Source organism: Gossypium hirsutum, chromosome D13, assembly GCF_007990345.1.
Source record: "Gossypium hirsutum isolate 1008001.06 chromosome D13, Gossypium_hirsutum_v2.1, whole genome shotgun sequence".
Taxonomy (NCBI): domain Eukaryota; kingdom Viridiplantae; phylum Streptophyta; class Magnoliopsida; order Malvales; family Malvaceae; genus Gossypium; species Gossypium hirsutum.
Genome location: NC_053449.1, coordinates 7,514,156 through 7,539,391, shown reverse-complemented (window position 1 = coordinate 7,539,391; position 25,236 = coordinate 7,514,156). Strand labels below are relative to the sequence as shown.

The window sequence follows — 25,236 nt, the reverse complement described above, 5'->3', positions numbered from 1 at the left end:
TTCATGGCTGGAGTTGTTGCTCAAGTTTCTAGCTTGTCTAGTCACGGAGATGGAGAACAAGATGATGATTGAGAAAAGAGGGTCTGAAATCCTGTCATGAAGCTGGAGTTGAAGAAGGAAAACAAGATTACTTGATTGGCAAGTAAAAGAAATGAAAGACGAGCGGCGACAGAAAGAAGAAGCAGAAGACAAACAACATTAATAATCAAACAAAGAGACAAGATCTGGAAAAGTTTATGGAATTGTGTTTGGAACCACCTTCGGATATGCCACAAGTATTCAAGGATTGCAATAAAGACTTGGGTAGGAGTGAAATAAAGCTGGTTATTCAAAAGTTTCTTCAAGTTATTGATTTGAGGTCTTAACAAAATCGTTTGTCAATGTCTTTGAAACAAAATAAGAGTCCATTCCTAAATGAAGATGAAGAGAGAATGTTTAATGCCAAAAGAAAAATGGCAGTAGCTTTTGTAGAGCCATGCCTTAGTGTATCTACGGTGAACTTGGCTAAGTGGAACATCGGATCAAGCTAGTCATATATTATAAATGAAGATTACAGTAAGGTGTTGAAGAACAACAGGGATAGTCTGAAGCCAAAAGCAGTGGTTCAAATTTGGTTGTTTCGTGTCCAACCAAATTCGCAATTTGGTTTTGCCTTGATCAAAGTTATAGATGGAGAAAATGGTCAAGTCATTGATTAAGGATACACCCAACTTGCTGGATACATCAATTAGAGGCGTTAATGATTTTTTTAAAAATAATTTATAAAAAATATAGAATAAAAAAACAATTTATATATAAATAAAAATTTTAATATTAAATATTATTATTAGAAATCAAATTGAATAATATAAAAGTTTTCACACAGAAATATATATTATCATCATTTTATTATATATAAATTTTTAAATTAATAAAAAGAGATTACAAAAAAAATTACAATTAAAGTGTTTTTGTTTTTATTGAAAATGATTTAATTACAGTTGATAAATTATCAAGTTCAAGGGGTTTGTGTCATTTAACAAAACCTATTATATGTTTTTAATTAATTCTATTACTCTAATGAAATCCAACTAAATTATCCAACAAAATAAAATACAAGTCCCTATCACAACTTTTTTTTACCTTTATATTGAGAAATTTTATAAATAGAACAATAAAAATTAAAATATTCTCAACGTGGGGAACAAAATTTCAATGAAAAGAAGAAAAAAAGATTAAAAATAAAACCCATAACCTGATATAGTGCACAAGGTATTAAATTTCAATAAAAAGAAAATCGTAAGGACACAAAGTGAAAGTTAGAAAAATGAAACTCTAGGGGAGCATATGCACAATTTAATTTACCAAGACAGGTGAATTGTTGTATGTTTTTTGTGGGACAAACCCCCATATTGAAACTTCTTCGACTCTAGTTGACCCTACAACAAGATTACAATGTGAAAATGCTGTGAAAGTTGCTAACAAAAGGCGACGTTGAGAAGAGCATGAAAGAGCGTTACTTTTACATGAATGTAATTGATAATAGTGGTAATAATGCTTGGATATTTCTATGCTTCATTCAGCAACAAATGATCAGTGATGATGAATATCAAATGGTTGGCTCAAATTCGCTATGAAATAATAATATGTAAAAGTTGATGGTTTAGTTTTTTTTAGGTTTTGAAGTTAATGCTAAATGGCTCCACGCAATTCAGATTTTAGGTACAAAGGAAAATCGGATTACTTGGTTAAGATATTTGAGCTACTGTTGATTATTTCAAATAAAATTGATTTATTATTATTATTATTATTATTATTATTTTCATATAAGTTTGTTACTTGAATTTGATATTTGAATTAATCAAAAGCCTATTTTATTTCGTTAGGGAGTTAGGCTATATTGCTTTGTTGGATTCAAAAGAAATCATAAATTTTATTAACAATCCATGAAAGTAAGTAGATTTAACATTTAATTTAAAGGAATGAATTATGACGATGAAATGTAGTGTTTGTTCACTAATTGAGTGAGAAATTGATCAATTGATTGATGAATAATTATATAAGGTTTCATTTGCCTCTTTCTTAAAAAGACAATATGTATTAAGTTGGAGTTTGTACTACTCTTAATTATATTTCAATATTCACCACAATTTGCAAGCATGGACGATTAACAACCATTGTTAAGTAAATATTATATCAATAAATTAATTGGTTCACATTTCGTTGGGGATTTAGGGTATAAACTTAAAAAAAAGACACATTATACATTATCAATGAAAGTAAGTTGACAAAAAGTAGTGTTTGTTCACTAATTGAGTAGAAAGTTAAATAAATTCACTCGTATGTATGTAAATAAAGGAAAATGTAAGAAAATTCTCGAAGCCCCATTGAAGGAAAACAGGAGAATAATGAAGAAAACCCTCTAGTAAAATTTACACTTTTACAAACTTTGTTGAATCACATCCCCATGTGATATTTATTCATTGTCAACATTTAATCTTACTTCCCATTTTTTTCAATATGAGTATCTTCCAAATTTTTCTTTAACAAGCTTCTTTGTGTAATCTTGTGTACCGAACTGTGTCGAATAACTTGGATTCCGAATCAATTCGATGGTAACTTATGGTTCCAAATCCATTTTTGGAGAACTTGTTACAACAACATCTTCCACAGTGAGGAAGATCCTATCTTCCCCTATCATCTCATGAAACTTTGATGCATGGAACTTGTCAACCACAACTGACGCTGGATTTGCCAAAACAAGCTCATGTATTATGATGCATGAAAAATAATAATTAGTTTAATGTATGGCACGTATGATGTATGATGTATGAACAGTAGTACTTAGTTAAAGTATGCATGTCATGGATGATTCAAAAAGAATGTATAATTCATGGACAATTGTACTTGGCATAATGTATGGCATGTTGATGCATGAACAATAGTACTTAGTTTAATGTGCGGCACGTATGGTGCAAAAAGAATGTATGATGTATGATGCATGAACAATAGTACTCAGTTTAATGTATGGCATGTATGATGCATGATCGATAGTACTTGGTTAAAAACATGTATGGCATGAATGTCATTACAAACCTTTTGAGTTTAATCTTGAAGTATGTTACCTTAACATCTGTCTTCTCAAGGCTTCTGAATAACTCTTCCATGGCATGTATGTCACTAGTGCCAATGTCAGTAACAACTGAAAAAGAATGTATAAAGTAAGTTATAGTTCAATGAACCCGAAAAATGAAAAATAGAAGATAGCTTACGTGACATTTCGATGATAAGATATTGGACTCTGAGTCAAGAACTTTCTTTTAGTTGTTTTTCTTCATCAGCCAGCCATCTCAAAATCCTGCAAGAAGTTTGCAGTTTGTCAATGTCTATACATCCTTTTTATTACTTCATGTATGTGGAAAAGCTAACTTTTTTTTACATAGTTGGAGTTGGAAAAGTAAATGGCAGAATCAACTCTAACAATGATTATGCCAGGAACTTTCATTGCAGCTGGATATTGAAGGATGTTTCTATAGACGGTAGTCCTCGGGATCTTTCTGAGAATCGCGGTTCAAGGTCTTGTAACTTGTAAGAGGATTTTTTATAACTATATTGAGACATGTTATGATAACAACATGGATCATTTAGGTGGATATGTATTGTAAATTAATAAAAAAACTTAGAATATTGATAAGCTATAAAATTGATATTTTTAATCTCATTCTTAATGCGTTTTTGGATGAGTAATTATGTAAATTAGTGAATTTGATGCTCCTAATCCTTTAAATTTATATTTCTATATTTAGGAGAGTATTTGAGAGCGAAAGGAGCAAAAAACGAGCCAAAATTAGACAAATAGAGTTATTTTCAAGATCCACACGGCCTGGGCATTTCCACATGGGCTGGACACACGCTCATGTGCTAGCCCGTGTTGATTTTGCACCCTGCTTTCCAAATACGCGGAAAACCCCAATTTTTAAGTTTCCTGAACATTTTAAAGTATATAAATACCAATTAGAAGAAGACATGAGGGAGCAATCAAAGAAGATCGAAGAAAACACTCTGAGAATGCCATTGGAACCAACTCGGAAGCGGATCTCCATCAAGATTCAAGATCTCCCTTTAATTTCTTTCGAAGTTTTATTGAGTTTCTTTATGTCTTATGGTTATTCTAACTTTGATATGTTTCTATTCAGGATTATGAACTAAATTCCCTAGATACCTAGGGAAGATGAAATCTATGATGGATTCTTTTATTTAATTTCTATTTTTGAAAAATAAATACTTGATTCTTGTTCTCAATTATGTATGCTTATTTCTTGTTTTAATATTTTCAAGATATTAATTCATGTTTAATGTGCTTATTTCAGTTAAGAAAAAGTCCCCAGTTAAGGGTAGATCTAGCATAACTGAGTGGAGTTGCATGCAATCTTAGAAATAAGATGACATAAATCTACCAGATTTGTAACACCCATAACCCATATCTATCGCCGAAACAGGGTTAAGGAGTATTACCGGAATGTATAGATCAAAAATAAAAATTTCATATTATTTAACATTCATATAAGAAACCAATCATAAAGTCCCTTTGAGCCCTCGAGGCCCAAAATACACATTAGAAACAAGTCGGAACTCAATCGTGTGGCCAAGCTGTGTGGGCATTCGAAAGTGGAACACACGGCTGTGGCCCAGCCCGTGTCCAAATTAAGGTGTTCACTGACTTGGGTCACACGACCAAGCCACACGCCCCTGTGCTAAGCCTTGTGAGTATACTGACTTATATTTAATAGATAAAGGGGTAACATGGCCAAGTCACATGCCCGTGTTCTAGGTTGTATAGACATTTTGAGTATTCTGTTTTGCAAAATTTAAAGATGCAGGGGATACATGGAAAAACCAGACGCCCGTACATGAGGCAATGTGTCACACACGGTTGAGTCACACGCCTATGTCTCTACCCGTGTAGACGAAATTAGGCCATTTCCATGGCCACATTTCCACCCAATTTGTCTTCCACCAATATTATTACTTTAACATATTCACAAACCAATACCAAACATATAATTCAAGCCAAAAACCAAGTTATATGCATGATATATCAACTCATATGCTCATCTATCCAAACTTACCAAAATAAACCTATTATCACACATTAAACATAATAAGGCCATTTTCATACACATCAAATTATGTTCATCACAAGCCATTCCAATGGCTAGTTACAACCAAAACATCTTTATGCCAACATTGGCTAGTTAACCTATACATGTCATTATAATCAAAATTAGTTTGCTATATATACCGAAAAATTTGATGGAAAGTCTGATGTAGCTCCGACCAACTTTCAACCTTTACGAGCTTCAGAGTACTATCAGACAGAGAGAATAAAATAGAGTAAGCATTTAATTCTTAGTAAGTTCTTATAACGTGAAACTAACTTACAATACATTTGCATTGAAGGTAAGCAAACTAAACATGCTCAAACCAATTTGGCCAAATGCCTAAACACATATCCTCATCAAGCATGTTAGTCATGTAATTCATATAATAACTCATAATTACAAATGTACATAGTCATCACGCAAGTTTCATAAACATGTATCTTTCATCTCGTTTTTCAGCATGTCAATTAACATCATTTTCATGTATTTCAGGCATATACAGGTAATAACTCATTTCGTACTCATATTATATCATATCAGAAATTTTCCCGTTGAATCCCTTAGAATTATCAATGGATACACGGGTAGTACACACTAAGTGTACAAAACTATAATCTGTCAATTCATATTCGGGAATGCTCATGTGAGCATATAAACAGGAAGCTCATGTGAGCCATGTAACGGGAAGTTCCAGAGAGCCATTAACGAGAAGCTCATACGAGCCAATATCGGGAAGGTTCAAGTGAGCCAATATCAAGAAGCTCCAGAGAGCCAATTAATCGAGAAGCTCATGAAAGAGCCTTTAATCAGGAAGCTCTGAAGAGCCATATATCGGGATGCTCATAAGAGATGTAGTGTGTCCACAACACATGTAGGATCATAACCAATCGGGATGCTCCAAAGAGCTATTAACGGGAAGCTTACAAGAACCATATAACGGGAAGCTCATGAGAGCTAATAACGGGATGCTCTTTCAAGCTGTAGTGTGTCCTCAACACATGCAAGACCACAACCAATTCGAGAACCCTGTATCTATCGAATTCCATTTGTTCAAACGGGACTTAATACTTGTCAGACATTGTCAGATATGTGATTAATTTTCGTATATAACAATTACACCAATTCACATACATAACATTCAATTCAAACATATAATTATACAATTTAGTTACACCAACTTAACTCGACAAGTGTTCGTGTATTTGTAATCTACTAATCTGATACCTTCTCTTTTCCTCGTTCCAACTCCGTATTTGATCTATCCGAATCTATATGAATGAATTTAACATCAATTCATTTTCATTTCAATTCATTTCACATCTTTGGCAAAATTACCATTTTCCCTTATGCTTTTATTTAATTACGATTTCATCCCTAGGCTCGAAAAATAAAATTCATGAAAATTATTCCTTATTCCAAGTCTAGCCGATTTTTACATTTAAAAATAGCAGCCCATGTATCTCATAAAATTCAAAATTTTCCCATAAATTTAACATCTTTTCAATTTAGTCCCTAAATCATAATTTTATAAAAATTCACTTTATAAAAGTTGTTTATCTATCAAAAACTTTTCATTTTCTACCATAAAACCTCATAATTCAACTATATTCATCCATGGAAAAACCCTAGTACTTTGATAAATTTGTAAATTAATCCTCGAGATAGCTAAATTACACTATTACGATCTCGGAAACATGAAAATTGCTAAAAACGGGACAAGAATACATACCTAATTAGGAAAAATAAGCTTGCTAGAGCTCAAGCTCTCATGGCTAGGGTTTCCATGTTTTAATTTGGGAAAGATGATGATAAATGATGATATATTAGATTTTTATTATTTATCATCTTTAATTATATCATTTTTCCAATTTCATCCTTTTCTTTATTAATTTTCCATGGATAAATCATCATACTTATCTACTAACTCCTCTTAATGGTTTATTTGTCATATAAAGACCTCTAATTTTGAATTACATAGATATTTGATCCCTTTAGTTACTGGAATTCAACTTTTACATTTTATGCAATTTGGTCCTTTCCATCTAATTAGATATGTAACCGATAAAATTTCTTTATGAAATTTTCATACAAAATTTCTATCATAACGTAGACCATGAAATATTATTAAAATGAATTTTCTTTCAGACTCAAATTTGTGGTCCCAAAACTATTGTTCCGATTTCACTGAAAACTGGCTATTACAACTCTTTCTTAAGAAATTTTCATCCTCGAAAATCCTACCAATAAAGAGGTTCGGATATTGCTTTTTCATTATTTTCTCAGGTTCCCAGGTAGCTTCCTCTATCCCGTGTCGTTGCCAGAGAACTTTAACAAGAGCTACCTTTTTATTTCTCAATTCTTTTGTCTAATGTGCCAGTATTCTGATCGGTTCCTCACTGTATGTCATATCAGACTGAATTTCAACATCTGTCGGAGAAATAACATGTGAAGGGTCTGATCGATGTCGTCATAACATAGACACATGAAAGACATTGTGAATCCTTTCTAGTTTTGGTGGTCAAGCCAATCGGTATGCTACAGGTCCGATTCTCTCAGTGATCTCATATGGCCCGATAAATTGCGGACTCAGTTTTCCTTTACGGCCAAATCGAAGAACTTTTTTCCAAGGTCAAACTTTCAAGAATACCTTGTTGCCAACATAAAATTCTATTTCTTTCCATTTAAGATCCGTATAGGATTTCTGACGATCAGAAGCTGCTTTTAAACTATTTCAGATCACTTTTACTTTTTCTTCGGTTTCAAAGATCAGATCAACTCCATGTATCTTTTTCTCACTGAGCTCAGTCCAATATAATGGAGTTCTGCATTTGCGTCCATATAAAACTTCATACAGTGCCATCTTAATGCTTGACTGATAGCTGTTATTGTATGCAAATTCGACTAACGACAAATATTTCTCCCAATTGCCTTCAAATTCTAAATTACAACCCTGAAGCATATCTTCTAGAATCTGTATTACATGTTCGGACATACCATCAGTCTGAGGATAGAATGCAGTACTAAAATGTAATTGAGTGCCTAGAGCTTCCTGTAGCTTTTCCCAAAATCAGGATGTAAAACGCAGATCTCTATCAGAAATAATAGAGACTGGCTCTCCATGTAGTCTAACAATTTCTGAAATATACAACTCTGCTATTCTATCTAAGGAGAAATCCATACGTACCGAAATAAAGTGTACAGCCTTCGTCAAACGGTCGACGATTACCCAAATGACATCTTTCTTTTTTGGAGATAGGGGTTACCCCTATCCCGGAATGGAAGTGGGAAAGAGTTACTCAAGTGGCATCAATCGAGTATTCATAGCTTGCAAAGCAAACAAAGACTTTCTACTCAGAGCATCCGCTACCACATTTGCCTTTCCCGGATGATAATCAATAATCAAATCATAATCTTTCAACAATTCAAGCCACCTGCGATGTCTCGGATTCAAATCTTTTTGCGACATCAAATACTTTAAGCTTTTGTGATCGGTGAATATATGACATTTGTCACCGAACAAGTAATGTCACCAAATTTTCAGAGCAAATACAATAGCTGCTAATTCAGGATCATGTATTGGATACTTCTTTTCATGTGGCTTTGGCTGTCTGGAAACATAGGCTATTACTTTACCTTCTTGCATCAAAATACAGCCTAAACCGTTCAATGACGCATCACTGTAAATCACAAATTCCTTACCTAATTCAGGCTGAACTAGGACGGGTGCTTTAGTCAACAAGACTTTCAGTCAATCAAAACTCTACTGACATTTATCAGTCCATTCAAATTTCACATCTTTTTGCAACAACCGTGTCATCGGAGAAGCTATCATCGAAAACCCTTTTACAAATCTCCGACAATAACTAGCTAACCTCAAAAAATTCTAACTTCAGACACATTTTCAGTGGTTTCCAGTTAACAATTGTTGAAATTTTATTCGGGTCTACTCTAATGCCTTCAGCAGACACTATATGTCTAAGAAAACCAACTTCTCGAAGCCAAAATTTACATTTACTAAATTTAACATACAGTTTCTCACGCAGAGTTTGTAGAACAATTCTCAAGCGATCAGCATGTTCATTTTCATCTCGAGAATATACCAAAATATCATCAATGAATACAACAACAAATCTATCCAAATACGGTCTGAAAATTCTATTCATTAAATCCATAAACATTGCAGGTGCATTTGTCAAGCCAAACGGCATCACAAGGAATTCATAATGTCCGTACCTGGTTCTGAAGGCCATTTTTGGTACATCCGAGTCTTTTACTCGTAACTGATAATACCCAGAACGAAGATCTATCTTTGAAAACACGGTGGCACCTTTCAACTGATCAAAAAAATCATCAATGTTCCCCAAGGTACTTATTCTTGATTGTAACCTTGTTGAACTATCGGTAATCAATACAAAATCTCAAAGGTCTATCCTTTTTCTTGACAAACAGAATAGGTGCACCCCAAGGTCAAAAACTAGGTCGAGCAAAACCTCTGTCAGCCAGTTCCTGCAACTCTGCTTTCAATTCTTTTAATTCTGTAGGAGCCATTTTGTACGGTACTATCGATATCAGTGTTGTCCCCGGAACAAGATCTATAGAAAATTCAACTTTACTGTTCAGTGGTAATTCGGGTAACTCCTCTGGAAACACATCAAGATACTATAGACAATAGACAATAAGCAAGTTAAGTATCATAACATTTTCTGACTTATTTCCGTACTGACATGACTGATATCACATTAGACAACCCATCCAAATTATCAGATTCAATATGAAGCATTTCACCATCCTGACATTTCAATACAATATGCTTCTGTTTACAATTTACTACAGCATCATGCTGAGTTAACCAGTCCATACCCAGAATCACATCAAATTCATCAAATGGCAATAACATTAAATCGGCCGGGAAACAGTAACCCCGTACCATTAACGGGAAATTCTTGCAAATTTTATCCACCATCACATACTGGCCTAGGGGATTTGATACTTTAACCACACATTCAGAGGACTCGACAGGTAAATTTTTATTAGACACTAAATTCGTGCAAATGTATGAATGAGTTGAACCAGTATCAATTAAAGCAATTATATCAGTATTAATAAGAGAAAATGTATTGGTAATAACGTCTGGTGCAAAGGTATCTTCACGTGCATGAATAGCATATGTTCTAGCTAGTGCTTGTGCTTCAGATTTTATAGTCGAATCTTTTTATGTACCTCGGCTACCACTCACATTGCCGAGATTTCGAGGTGGTCTACCTCTCGTGGTGGGGTTGCTCGGCCTTAAAGTTTGAATAGTATCTCTTTCAACTTTCTCTGGGCAGTCTCTGAGATAGTGGTCAAAGGAACCACATCTAAAACACACTCCACTTTTCATTCTGCACTCACCAAAATGCATTTTAATACAGTGCTTGTGTAATGACCCAAAATTCACGGACATCAAAAAAGTGTAGTATCGAGCCTCCGTCTTAGAAAATTAAACCTGTAGATAATTATTAGGAATATTTATGAGTCTAGTAGTGTGTTTAATTTGATTTTAATTAAGTGGATTTAGTTTAATTAAGAGAAAATGGGAAAAAGGACTAAAGTGAATAAAGGGTAAAAGTCTAATTATATATCAAAATAAAATAAAGGGGACTAAATAGGCAATTGTGCCCATTTTAATAGGTGAGGCTGTATATGTTTAAAAGATCAGAGATTTTTACATGATATTTATTAGAGTAATTATATTATTATTACTATTATTATTAAATAAATTAAAATAAAGACAAATGTATGATGATAAAATTGTACATGTGTAATATATGTATTTGTACACTTGTAATATAATTGTATATTTTCTTGAATTGTAAGTAAAAGATATTTTATATATTAAATTACTATATTAATAAAATATTATATTAATTAGCTAAAAATTATATTATAAATTAAATTAAATTATTATATTATAAAATAAATTGAATTGTAACAAATGTATGGTAATAAAAATATACATGTGTAAAAAAATCATATTGGTACAATTGTAATTTAAATACATAATTTACTTGTAATTTAAGTATAAAGATATTTTATAATTATTAATTATTAATTAAATCAAATATAATATAAAGTAAATAAGATAAAGGAAAGGAAACAAATAAAGAAAGAAGAAACAAATAGCCATTTCGAAACAGAGTAGGGTAAGGAGAAAAAGAAAAGAAAGAAAAATAAAAGGAAAAACTAGGGTTTTAAGGTTTGAAGCTTTAATAGGTAAGTCAGTTAAGCTCTTTTTTTTTTTAATTTTGATGTTTTAGAAGCTTTAGAATAGAGTTTTGTTGAAATTAGGTTGAGGTTTTGGAAGTTTTTTTTAGGTTTTTGAACATGATATATGTTGAACAAATTGTTGAATTAGAGGTTTAATTAAATAAATTTCGAAATTAGGGTTTTATGATAAAATTTAGATAGTTATGTCTAAGTTTGGTTGAAATTTGAATTGAAATAAAGTATGAATTGAGATAGAAAAATAAGTGAATTTAGTTAAGACTAAATTGAAATTAAAGTAGAAAATTGAATAGAAATTTAATTAATTAGATATAAATTAATAGTGTATTATTGGTTATGAAATTATCGTAATTTTTCGTAGCTAATAAAGAACTTGAGGCATCGGCACAGAAAGGAAAAGAGAAGGTCATCGAGGAGTAATCACGGATTTCGGGTTTGTGTTACTATAATTCAAATTATTTAATATTAAATGCTATATTTAAATTTATATGTATGGTAAGTGAAAAGTATGGTAAGTATTATTAATTTGAAAGAAATTCAATTGAATGATGAATATATGTGTGGAATTGAATCGATTATTGACTTGAAAATGGAAAAGTGAATTTTGAATCGAATTGTGATTGAAAGTGAAAAAGTGAAATTGAATTGAAATGTGAATTTGGAGACCCTATTAACTAGTCGGGGTGAGTCGGATATAGTTGGCATGCCGTAGGATTGGAAGAGTTCAGGGATACTTCGACCTCGAGTCGATGAGACACTGGGTGTCACTATATTTCTTCGGATATATTCGATGAGGTATCAGGTACCACTTTCTTCGGCTTTGCCAATGAGACACTGGGGAGTCAACTATTGCTTCGAACTATCAGATGAGGCACTGGGTGTCATACTGGAGTGTTTGGTTGGATCCATGTATCCGCCAAAGTTTGAATTTTGTTAATAGGGTAAATCATGAAATGATAAAGTGAATGAGTTGATCAATCGAGCTACTGAAATGAGATGAAAAAGTTAAATTACGAATTGAAATGTGATATGAAATTGAAGAATGAACCTAAGGTTCATGATGTGTCCAAGTTTAATATTGTGGATATATGATATTAATTGATGAATTCTTATTGTTGAAATATGAAATTTGAATTTAAATTTCTATGTATGATTTATGCATTACATGTTTATTATTGTTATAATTTGAATTATGGTAATACCACTGAGTATGAAATACTCAGCGTACAGTTGTTTCCGTGCGCAGGTCGATAGAAGTCAAAGGTCCCGATTCAACATCCAAATCAATCCCGACTTCAGCATAACTTTGGTGATGTATTTTTCCTTTGGTAAATGTGGAATGTACTTTGGTCTTATTAAAGAGTCTTGTAAGTTTTGGTAGTAAAGAATTGGTCTCTAATGTTTGAATGATAAATGAAACGTTAAGTTATAAAATGGTTAAGATATGTTTAGGTTATTTGAACATGAAATTGTATGAATTGTGAATTGGTTGCAGTTTGAAATTGCAAGGAAGGTTAACTATTTATAAAGGGGTTATATTGAGTTTTTTTTAATCACATAAAATAAAAAAAATGAAGTCAATTAGTAAAATAAATATTTATATGAATTTACGATTATATTATAATATGCTTGTTATTTATTTAAGAAATTATTTATAGATTGTCTGATGTGTCTGGTAATGCCTCGTAACCATGTTCCGGTGACAAATTAGGGTTAGGGGGTGATACAGCTTGCATCTAGGTTTAATGTTTCTAACACTACCCACACTTGCTATAGATGTAGCATGAGATTTTGAACTGGAGCGTCGGGTAACTCTATCTCTGCCTGAATATCCCACAGAGGTAATACAACGATCATAATATTTCTTTGATTTTTTGGAGGCCGATTGATATGACTTTCCCGTAAATCTTTTACTTGAAGTTCTGGCTTCCATCTCAGCTTGTCTCTTTTCTTTACTCAGTTCTTCGACTTTATATGCTCGATCAACCAATACAACAAATTCTTTTAATTCGAGAATCCCAACTAACAATTTTATATCTTCATTTAATCCTTCTTCAAATTGTTTGCATATGACAACTTCAATCGGGATACATTCTCTGACATACTTACTCAATCTAAAAAATTCTTTTTCATATTTAGATACTGCCATATGTCTCTGTTTGAGCTCCAGAAATTCCTTCCGTTTCTGATTAAAAAATCTCTGGCTGATGTATTTTTTTCGTGACTTAGTTTGGAAAAGTTCTCATGTAACCCTTTCTTTTGGAACAATAGAAATGAGTGTATTCCACCATTGATAAGTTGAATCTTTTAACAAAGATACAGCACGTTTCAAACATTCGGCTGGTGTGCAAGATAATTCATCCAGAACCCTGATAGTGTTGTCTAACCAAAATTTAGCTCTTTCGGGATCATCTTCAACGGTAGCTCTGAATTCTTCTTCCCTATATTTACGAATTTTATCTACAGGAGGCTTACCAATTTTGACAAGTTCTGTACCTTGTGATATATCGGGAACCGATTAAGGAACTAGAGGGGGTGGAGGTTATTTCACAGCTGGATTTGTTTTTAAAAATTTTGTAAACCACTCATTCATCATTTGGAAGAAGGCTTCTTTAGCCTCTCCTCTTCGGCCTTCAGATAAGGGCCTTCTACTACTTGAGGTTGCTCTTTGAACTGAAGCTTGAGCATTGCTCTCCGCTTCTTCAGATTCAGCTCGGTTGGACAATATATGAAAAAACATATATTAAAATGGTCAGGAGATATCACACTATCACAGGTTATATAATGACATGTATAGCTAGAATCGTATACGCTACATTGGTCCGAGAATCGACTAAATCATAGCTCTGATACCAATAAATTTAACACCTCTAACCCATATCCATCGCCGGAACAGGGTTATAGAGCATTACCAGAATGTACAGATCAAAAACAGACATTTCATATTATTTAACATTCATATTAGAAACTAATCATAAAGTCCCTTATATGAGCCCTCGAGGTCCAAAATACACATTATAAACAAGTTGGGACTAAACCGGGTACTCTGAAAATTTCTTCAGAAATTATCAAAATTTTGCCAATATGCAGAGGACACACGCCCGTATGGCCAGGTCGTGTGGCTCACACGGTCAAGAGACACACCCGTGTCTCAGGCTGTGTGGGCATTCGAAATAGGAACACACGGTCGTGTCCCAGCCCGTGTCCAAATTAGGGTGCTCACTAACTTGGGTCACACGGCCAAGCTACACGCCCGTGTGCTAGGCCATATGAGCATACTAACTTGTATCTAATAGATGCGAGGTCACACGGCCAAGTCACACGCCTGTGTGCTAGGCCGTGTGGACATTTCGAGCATTTTATTTTGTAAAATTTAAAAATGCAGGGGACACACAGCCAAACCACACGCCCGTGCATGAAGCTGTATGTCACACACGACTGAGACACACGCCCATGTCTCTACCCATGTGGACGAAATTAGGCCATTTCCATGGCCACATTTCTCACCCAATTTATCTTCCACATAAGTTATTACTTTAACATATTCATAAACCAATACCAAACATATAATTCAAGCCAAAAACCAAGTCATGTGCATGATATATCAACTCATATGCTCATCTATCCAAACTTACCAAAATAACCTTACTATTGCTCATTAAACATAATAAGGTCATTTTCATACACATCAAATTATGTTCATCACAAGCCATTCTAATGGCTAGTTACAACCAAAACATCTTTATGCCAACATTGGCTAGATAACCTATACATGCCATTATAACAAAAATTAGTTTGCTATATATACCGAAAAGTCTGATGGATAGTGTGATGTAAATCTGACCAGCTTTCAACCTTTATGAGCTTCAGAGTACTATAAGACAAAGAAAATAAAAAAGAGTAAACATTTTTAATGCTTAATAAGTTCGTATAACGGGAAATTAACTTACTATACATTTGCATTTAAGGTAAGCAAATTAAACATGCTCAAACCAATTTGGCCAAATGCTTAAACACATATCCTCATCAAGCATGTTAGTCATGTAATTCATATAATAACTCATAATCACAAATGCACATAGTCATCAGGCAAGTTTCATAAACATGTATCTTTCATCTCGTTTTTCAACATGTCAAGTAACATCATTTTCATGTATTTCAGGCATATACAAGTAATAATTCATTTCGTACTCATATTATTTCATATCAAAATTTTTCCAATTGAATCACTTAGAATTATCGATGGATACACGGGTAGTACACACTATGTATACAAAACTGTAATTCGTGAATTCATATTCAGGAATGCTCATATGAGCATATAAACAGAAAGCTCATGTGAGCCAATATCAGGAAGCTCTGGAGAGCCAATTAATCAAAAAACTCATGAAAGATCCTTTAATCGGGAAGCTCCGAAGAGCCATATATTGGGATGCTCATAAGAGTTGCGGTGTGTCCACAACACATGTAGGATCACAACCAATCGGGATGCTCAAAAGAGCTATTAACAGGAAGCTCACAAGAACCATATAACGGAAGCTCATGAGAGCTAATAACGGGACACTCTTTTGAGCTGCGGTGTGTCCGCAACACATGCAGGACCACAACCAATTCGGGAACCCTGTATCCATCGAATTTCATTTGTTCAAATAGGACTTAATACTTGTCAAACATTGTCGATTATCTGATTCATTTTCATATATAACAATTACAAAATTCACATACATAACATTCAATTCAAACATATAATTATACAATTTAGTTACACGAACTAACCTCGACAAGTGTTCGTGTATTTGTAATCTACTAATCCGATACCTTCTCTTTTCCTCATCCTAACTCTTTATTTGGTCTATCCGGATCTATATGAATGAATTTAACATCAATTCTTATTCATTTCAATTCAATTCATATATTTGGAAAAACACCATTTTGCCCCTATGCTTTTATTTAATTACGATTTCGTCCCTAGGCTCGAAAAATGAAATTCATGAAATTTATTCCTTATTCCAAGTCTAGATGATTTTTACATGTAACAATAGCATCCCATGCATTTCATAAAATTCAAAATTTTCCCATGAATTTTACATATTTTCAATTTACTCCCTAAATCATAATTTCATCAAAATTCACTCTATAAAAGTTGTTTATCTATCAACAACCTTTCATTTTCTACCATAAAACTTCATAATTCGACTATATTCATCCATGGCAAAACCCTAGCACTTTGATAACTTTGTAAATTAATCCCTGAGATAGCTAAATTAAACTATTACGATCTCAAAAACATGAAAATTACTAAAAACGGGACAAGAATACATACCTAATTAGGCAAAATAAGCTTGCTAGAGCTCAAGCTCTCTTGGCTAAGGTTTCCATGTTTTAATTTGGGAAAGATGATGATAAATGATGATATATTAGATTTTTATTATTTATCATCTTTAATTATTTCATCTTTCCAATTTCATCCTTTTTTATTTAATTTTTCATGGATGAATCATCATACTTACCTACTAACTCCTCTTAATAGTCTATTTTCCATATAAGGACCTCTAATTTGAATTCCATAGCTATTTGATCCCTTTAGTTACTAGAATTTAACTTTTTTATGCAATTTGGTCTTTCCATCTAATTAGACATTTAACTGATAAAATTTCTTTACGAAAATTTCATACGACATTTCTATCATAATGCAGACCATGAAATATTATTAAAATAAATTTTCTTTCAGAATCAAATTTGTGGTCCCGAAACTACTATTCTAATTTCACTAAAAACGGGTTGTTACAAGATTATAGTCAAATCCATAGATTGAGTTAATGCGATGATAAGGGTTTTAATTAGAAAGAGATTTCAATTAATCAACCTAGAGTTAGTTTTTCTTACTCTTAAAAGAGATATTAAAATAATTTAGGGATTTTTACAGATCAAGAAATAGGTGAATAAATCGTTTAATTCAGATTCATAATAAAAGGTGAAGTCTAGGTGGATTCTTTCTTGGGTATTGTCTATCTCATTGGTTAATATTCGATTATTTCTTTGACTCATTCTCTGTTGCATTCTTAGTTAAATTAGTTTAGTAAATTTAGATTAAAACACATCAGCCTAAATTGTCGACTAATACTTTTAGTCCTCGTGGATACGATATTCTCTACTCACCATAGCTATACTATTATTCGATAGGTGCGCTTGCCTTTGTCGTATTTATAGTTAGTTTATTGACCATCAAATATGTCAACGATCTACTTATGTTCCTCACCACTACTAAAAGGCCGATCTCGACAGAAGAGAAAACGACACCAAAGAAGGCTCTCATACAAGCAACAAAGTTAAACTTATCGATCTTCCATATTAGGGTCATTACTTTAATGTCTACTAAGCTAATCACAGCGTATATAATGATGGAAGCAAGTATTGCATTTGGAGTGTACTTGAATAATGGAGTTATGGTCAATTCCAATGTTAGTAGCACAATAGATGACATCACGATATTAGATACGACAGTACTGCATCCAGCCATGTAGTTTACTGGGGAGCGAGAGAAGGATCCTGCATGCATAGTACTAAATTGCGATTACGGTGTCTGTCGCGATTGCGGTGTCGCAGTTGCAAATGATGCAGACGTTATGTAACGCGTAACGTCTGTCGCAAATATGATTTGTTTCTCAAATCTAAAATATTATATTTACATATTTTGCAACTATATTTTAATATTCTAATATTAATAAACACTTTTATATGTTTTGTTTTAAAAATAAAAATATAATTTTATAGATAAAAATTCATTGAAAACAAATATAAACTATATAAATATTATCATACTAAATAATAGATAATAACAAACATAATTTTAACGAGTAACATATAAATAGTCTCATATTAGAAAAAGCATATAAATATTCTCACATTTTAACATGAAAAAGTTCATGTTACATAACTTAAAAAATACATAAATACAAATATGAAAACTTCATTTCTTACAATTCACCACCAAGCTAAATAGGGTGGAGGATCTAAAGCATCTCCATTTTCATCACTACATTAGTTTTGATCCCTTACTATTCCATGTGAAAAAGACATCACATTGTGTGCACGATAAGATGCATCATTCATAGGAAACATGTGGTATGGTAAATGGTAACCAATAAATCCATAGCTTGGATTTTGTTCAAAGTGAGGTGGATAATATGCATTTGGTTGGTAGGAATGAGAACCCTAAGATGATTCACTCATTTCATTATCATTTGTAGCTAAACTATGTGATGATGAACCTGCAAATGAATCATGAAAGTGTTCTCTCATCCTCCCATGAGTTGTATCACCCCCATCTCTTCTATTTTGTAAACTAATTGATGCATTTGTTTCATACAAACCTGGATCAACAACATAAGGATATTTGGTCACACCTTGGTCTCCATGAAAATTACTAGAATAAATGTGGCCATGTGTTGTTTGGTATGCACCTTCATTATTGCCACTAGGATCATCACTATCATCACCACTTGATGTCAATAGTTGAACACTTTCTTCATTAGATGAAGCAGGTGAAATGTCATTCATATCTTCACCTTGAGTTTCTTCAGCAGTTTCATTAAGTAACTCTTCAGGCAACCATGAGAAATTTTGTTCACTATCAAGCGTAGCATCTTCTCTTTCTTCAAGCCATGCATTTAATGGATCATCCTCTTCAAAAATATTATCAAGATTGATCTGACTAAAACTCATTTCCAACTCTAGTGCACTTTCTCTTCGCATGTGTCGTAGCTTTAACCTCATATTATAATAATGCACATAAACTAATTTTTAAAGCTTTCTATGCTTGAGCCTATTTCTTTTCTTTGTATGAATCAAACTAAAAGTACTCCAATTACGTCACAATTTGAAGATGAAGTTGTTTGACTCAAAACTTTGATAGCAATGCGTTGAAGTTGAGGTGCACAACTTCCATAATTAATCCCCCATTGAGCTTCAAAAAACATAAATAATAGGATACAATTCATAAAGTATTCATAAATATATCTTCATTATCTACAAAACTATAGAGGTGAAATTCTTTTTTTACCAGGATTAGTCTTCAGAATTGCAGCTTGGGCTAACGGTATTCCAAAAGAATCCATTTTATCTTCATATAGAAACAACTAAAAATAAATGAATTAGTAGTTACAACATGATAATTTGTAAGTTTCTTTAAAAATTTAAGTATATAAATACATACCTGGCTCATTGCCAAAACTTGATCATTCATGTTAGGCTCTATCTTTTGTATAACATTTCAAATCCCATAAATGGTTTCATTAAGCACATTACTTGTGGAATTGCCTCCATATAGAAATTGCAGATTTAAAAAATATCCTATATAAAAAATAATATAATAAATATCTAAACAAAATACTTCACAATCTAAAAAGTTAAAATTTTTACGACGTACCAGTAGAATGTAAATCACTATGAAGTTGATTACTCCATCTCCTATCAATTATTTCCCAATATTTCTTGTAATAGAGACAATCTCTTTGAATCGCCAACTTTGCTCTATCCATAGCTTCATAAATAAAACCCATAGTCAGTTTTTCATCACCATCCCACATCCTTAATATTTTAACCAACCGTTCTTGGATATTTAGGACATCAACAACCTTTTTCCAAAACTGGCTGGAGTTAATAACTTCTGTCATGTCTAATCCAGCTGGTTTTCTTACATATGTGGACCTTCTCCATTATGAAGAACTCACCATTTCTTTTAGTGCTTGTTTGCTTCTAACAATACTCTCCAAAGCAATGAAATTGGTAGCAAATCTAGTAATCACAGGTCGCAAGAGTTCTCTTCCCTGGGTATATATCTTCATATAATCAATCGTCCATGTATGATTTTATATGAAAGAAGTTATCTTTTTTGCTTCATCTAGGACCCTTCTCACACTTTTTCTGTTACCAATTTCTTCCAAAATAAGATCCAAGCAATGAGCAGAACGTCCTGACCAATACAAGAGCCTTCTCTTTTGCATCAACATTTTACCACCAACTTTGATTGCTGCTTCATTGTCTATAACAAATTGAATAATAAATTCTTCACCAATTTTATCCACCATTTTATCCATTATATTAAAATAATACTCAGCAGTACGAGAGGTAACACTGCTAGCATCAATTGACTTTTTAAAAATAGTACCTCTAGGACTATAAATCAAGAATTTGATTATATGTTGATTTCTAGTCCATTTCCATCCATCACACATAATGGTCACACCTTTTTCTTCCCAGATAGGCTTAAAGGCATTCACCCATTCTTGTATTTCCTTATACTCTTCTTCCAAATGCACTCCTGTCACCTCATAAGCTGAAGGACCCCTAACTGATTTTCCAACTTCAACTGCAACTTGAAGTACAGGCTGTAGAAATTGTGACTCTGTAATTCTTGCAGGGAAATCTTCATGCAATATTAACTTTGACATTGCTTTCCCCAGCTTTGCTTTTTCATTTTTCAATAAACTTGAAATGATTTTTGGTTGCTTCGAACTTTTTGATCTTTCAAGAACAGGATCCATATTTGCTAATTTAGCTCTAGGAGAGTTAAAATTAGTCCACTGATGTTCCCTCCCACTTCTTTCAAAATTATGGATACTAAATGATCTGCCAAATACTTGAGTTTCAGAACTACTACCTCCCATAGTTTCATAAACTGAATCTTGACCAGTTCTTGCTCTTCAAATTTGTCTTTCTTCCCATTCAATTTTGGAACTTATACTCTCATGTCTTGCAATAGTTAACTCCTCATCATCAGCATCACTATCACCATAATCTCCATGATCTCCTAATCTTATTCTTTCCTCCAATTTTTCTTTCCTCCTTTGCTTCACAATTTTTTCATTATGATATTCCTTAAGTTGTTGTGCAATGTTTTTTTCTAACTTCTGCCGAGACATTTGGACAAGGTGTTGCATTCCCTTTTTTTGCTGCCAAATGCTTTTTCAACCATGTTATTCCTCCTTTGATGACTCTTTCACAAAATTTGCATTTGACATTATTACGACCACCTCCAAAAGGTTCTCCCCACCTCCAACTGTAATCATCACTAGGAGCTTCACCTTCTTTACTTCTCGAACGTGGCATTTTTTATAGCTGCACATAAATCATTATTATTCATTACATGAGATCAAACCAGATAGTAAAATATTCTAAAATAAAATAATAATTATAAAACTTAAAAATAATAAAAAAGATCAAAAAATGAAACATAAATCATAATACTTATAACAAACATTACAAAATGATTCACAAAAATACCCTATAAACAGCTTTGTAACTAAATGCCTCCAGATCTATTGTATCTTTTATTTAGTTCTTTCAACTTTCATGTAATAAACTAAGATAAATAGATTTTTTTTAACTAAGTAATAAACCCTAAATTAGTTGCCTATACTAATCAACCGCAATTAATAAAATAATAATAATTTCATATCATACCTGTTGTAATAACTATAGAGTTAAGAACAAGCTTTAAAATGGAAGAAAAAAAATTGAACTCTTGAAATAGTGGAGAAAGATAAGTGAAATTTGGAACTCAAAGTTTTTATTTGCCTCTTCCACTCGTTGATGGTTTATGTAGTGGTGTAAATTTTTTCTTTTGGCACATTTCAATTTTTCTTTTAAATTTGTTAACTATTTTTAAGAGAAAAAGTACATGAAATAATATATATACTTATTTATTTCATACTCAATTTTTTTCCCTTTATTTGTTGAATGATTGTACCAAAAGATTCTATCGTAGTTTTTCAATTTTTTCAAATATTTCAAAACAAAATTTACACAGTTTACTTTAGCCATTTACTTACATTTTAGCCCTTTTTTCCCCTACATTTGTTAAATGATTGTACCAAAAGATTCTATCACAGTTTTCCAATTTTTTGAAACACTTCAAAACAAAATTTACATTATTTACTTTAATCCTTTACTTACATATCACCCCTTTTTTTTGTATTTGTTGAATGATTGTACCAAAAGATTCTATCGTAGTTTTTCAAACACTTCAAAACAAATTCTATTTACAAATTCTTTTTTTTTCTCAGTCAATATTCATTTTATTATTGTAAAAAACAACTGCAGAAATAGTAGTGCAGAAAGTCTAAAATCAGGACATAACCAAACAACACAACGCCATTAACAGATTCTACCATTAAAATCCTTAAGTAGTCATAAATAAAGCTATAAAATTGTAAGTTGTAACACAACTTAAATGTAAAAGAAAAGTATGTGTATATATATAAGTGTATGTAAAAGAAAAGTATGTGTATATGTCATTCAAATCCTAAAGTAATCACAAATAAAGCTTTACCCAATAATCATTGCTAAGAAAAAAGTGATAATAGACATGCAATTTGTTAATTTAATGTAAGTATAATGTTGGAAGTCTGTTAAATGTTCCAATGATCAAACCATTTTCATAATGTTTCAAAGATCAAATAAAGATGTTTCATAAGTTAAATATTTGTTATTATTTAACATCATTTTTTCTTTTTTTGCTAAGTCTAAGAATATTCGAGTGTTTCGTCTATGTGATTTCATATTTCGAATAATTTGAAAGTTTGTTGCGGCGTTGCGGCGCAATATATTGCATGTTGTAGTGTTACGTAACGGTTTCAGATTGCAAAAATCATGATGTGGTTCCCTCGTCGCGCTGCGCCAATATTGCGTCACGGAGACCTTCAAAACCGTTACGATGCGGCCGCAAGTTAATACCATGCCTGCATGACCATGTAGATGATTGATATTGGAACATTTTATTTGATTATATAAATCGGAAAGAGGTGATGAATCGTGACGGATAGAAATTTCTGTTTTCGTACCTGTGGCCACGTAACAAGATGTCATCGAACCGACGACATTCATTGTTCCCAATGCTACCATTTCCTTGTTTCTATCCGACTGGTAGTCCTTCATGGAAGCAAATTTCTTCCAATTGCCACAGCTTCCTAAAAGATGAAAGACACGGCTATTACGATCTAATCTCCTTAAGCAAAATCACGGAAAAAGGGGGCTGGATTTGCATACCGTCAACGCAATCATACCAGCTAAAACACCTATCCTGAAACCTTTGGCAAGATATTCTCCAGAGAAAAATATTTCATTCAAAGATGATGGGTTGATTCCCCTCCTAATATGTTTCACCTGAAGATAAACATTGTGAAAATGAATCCTCATTACTTTTGCAACAAGCCAAGGCTCGTAAATAAATCGAACAGAAGAAAGGATTACGGATACAATCTGAACACCATGCTTGTCAGATCGTGTGATGTACATGAAAAAGGTGGAGAGGACAACCGAAATCAACGGATCAATTGCCGGAACCCAAAATAGTTTCTTCTTTTTCCCCTACTCAGTTTCATACAGCATCATGATTACATGAAGAAAGCTTTCTACATATACGATGAACGAAAAAATTACGAACTACGATCTTACAATGTATTTTGCGACCAAGAGGAACGCCAGGAAGGACATTCCTATTAGTATAGTTTCCCAATTCCACTGTAAAACAAAGTTGCCATTACGATTAGCCGAATTGAAACATGTTCAATGCCTCAAAAGTATGATAGTAATCACTTACACCATGATGTGCTGCACTCCGAACTGAGCGCATGACGGAGACATTATCGGTTTTCTTCGTAAACTTTTTTATGCCTAGCAGACCCTTAAGTTGTTAAAGGGCAATGGTGATAGCAGCACCAGCCATGAAGCCAACAATGGCAGCATGAGATAGGAAGTATATCAAGAATCTAGCCTGAAATTGATCACACCAACCATTCAGCATATACAATATAAACCCGGAATTTCTCCATAATGATGAAACATTCAAAGGATAGAGCAAAATAGGTATTTGATAAATCATAAGGCATTGGCTATATTACCTGAAAAATCCAAGTGTGAATTGAGTGATACCAGCAAAGAATGTAGCTGTGAATGCAAGGCGTCGGTAGTCCACCGGATTTTCAGATGAGTCGATCTCATTCTGCAGGAGAGTACCAAGCAAGAGAGACACCACAGCCACCGTTCCTATAACGATATCCCGTGAGCTTCCCATGAATGCATAAATAAGAGATGGAACAAAGCTACTATCTGCAATGCAATCCGAAAATCAGTATGATTCCCTCCCAATCCACCATGGAAATACAATCTTAATAAGTAGAAAGAAGCTTACACAATCCATACTGGGGGTCGAGATTGGCAAGCTTTGCGTATCCAATGTCCTGATGTAAATTACAGCATATTAGAAACAAAAAGAACAAAAAAAATGGAAAATTCAACTACATTAACTCGCAGACAGGGCTACCTGGTGGTATGCAACGACTTGCAATGGTAAGTCCTGCATCCAGCCATGTAGTTCACTGCCGAGCGAGATAAGGATCCTGCATGAGCATGTAGATGATTAAAATATTAAAGAGAGAAACCAAATTAAAATAGAAATATTAAATCAAAAGGACTAAAAGTTTAAAACCATTTTTTTATATAATAGAATCTCTAATTCATACTCACATTTAAATAAATTATAAAAAAAATACTACTTTACAAAAATTAAATTATAAAAACAATTTTAAGAAAATTTACAATCAACCCCTCAAATCCCTAACAAATATTTTAAAAAAATAAAAAATAGAAGCCTCAATTGTAAGATTAAAAAGTTACCATGAGTAAAATAATATAATTAGAGAAAAACAAAACTAAATAGTTCAAATAAGATAAAAGTTTTACACTTCAATACGATATAGGAATCAAAGCTAGGTGTGGATTAGAACTCCGAATATATATATAAACAGGCACTAGTTTATTCATACTAAAG

General features: G+C 32.8%; 1 pseudogene; it reads right to left on the bottom strand.

Annotated features, from left to right (window-relative positions):
- Positions 1 to 2,599: 2,599 nt before the first annotated feature.
- Positions 2,600 to 24,768, bottom strand: LOC107919405 (sulfate transporter 1.2-like; annotated as a pseudogene).
- Positions 24,769 to 25,236: the final 468 nt, after the last annotated feature.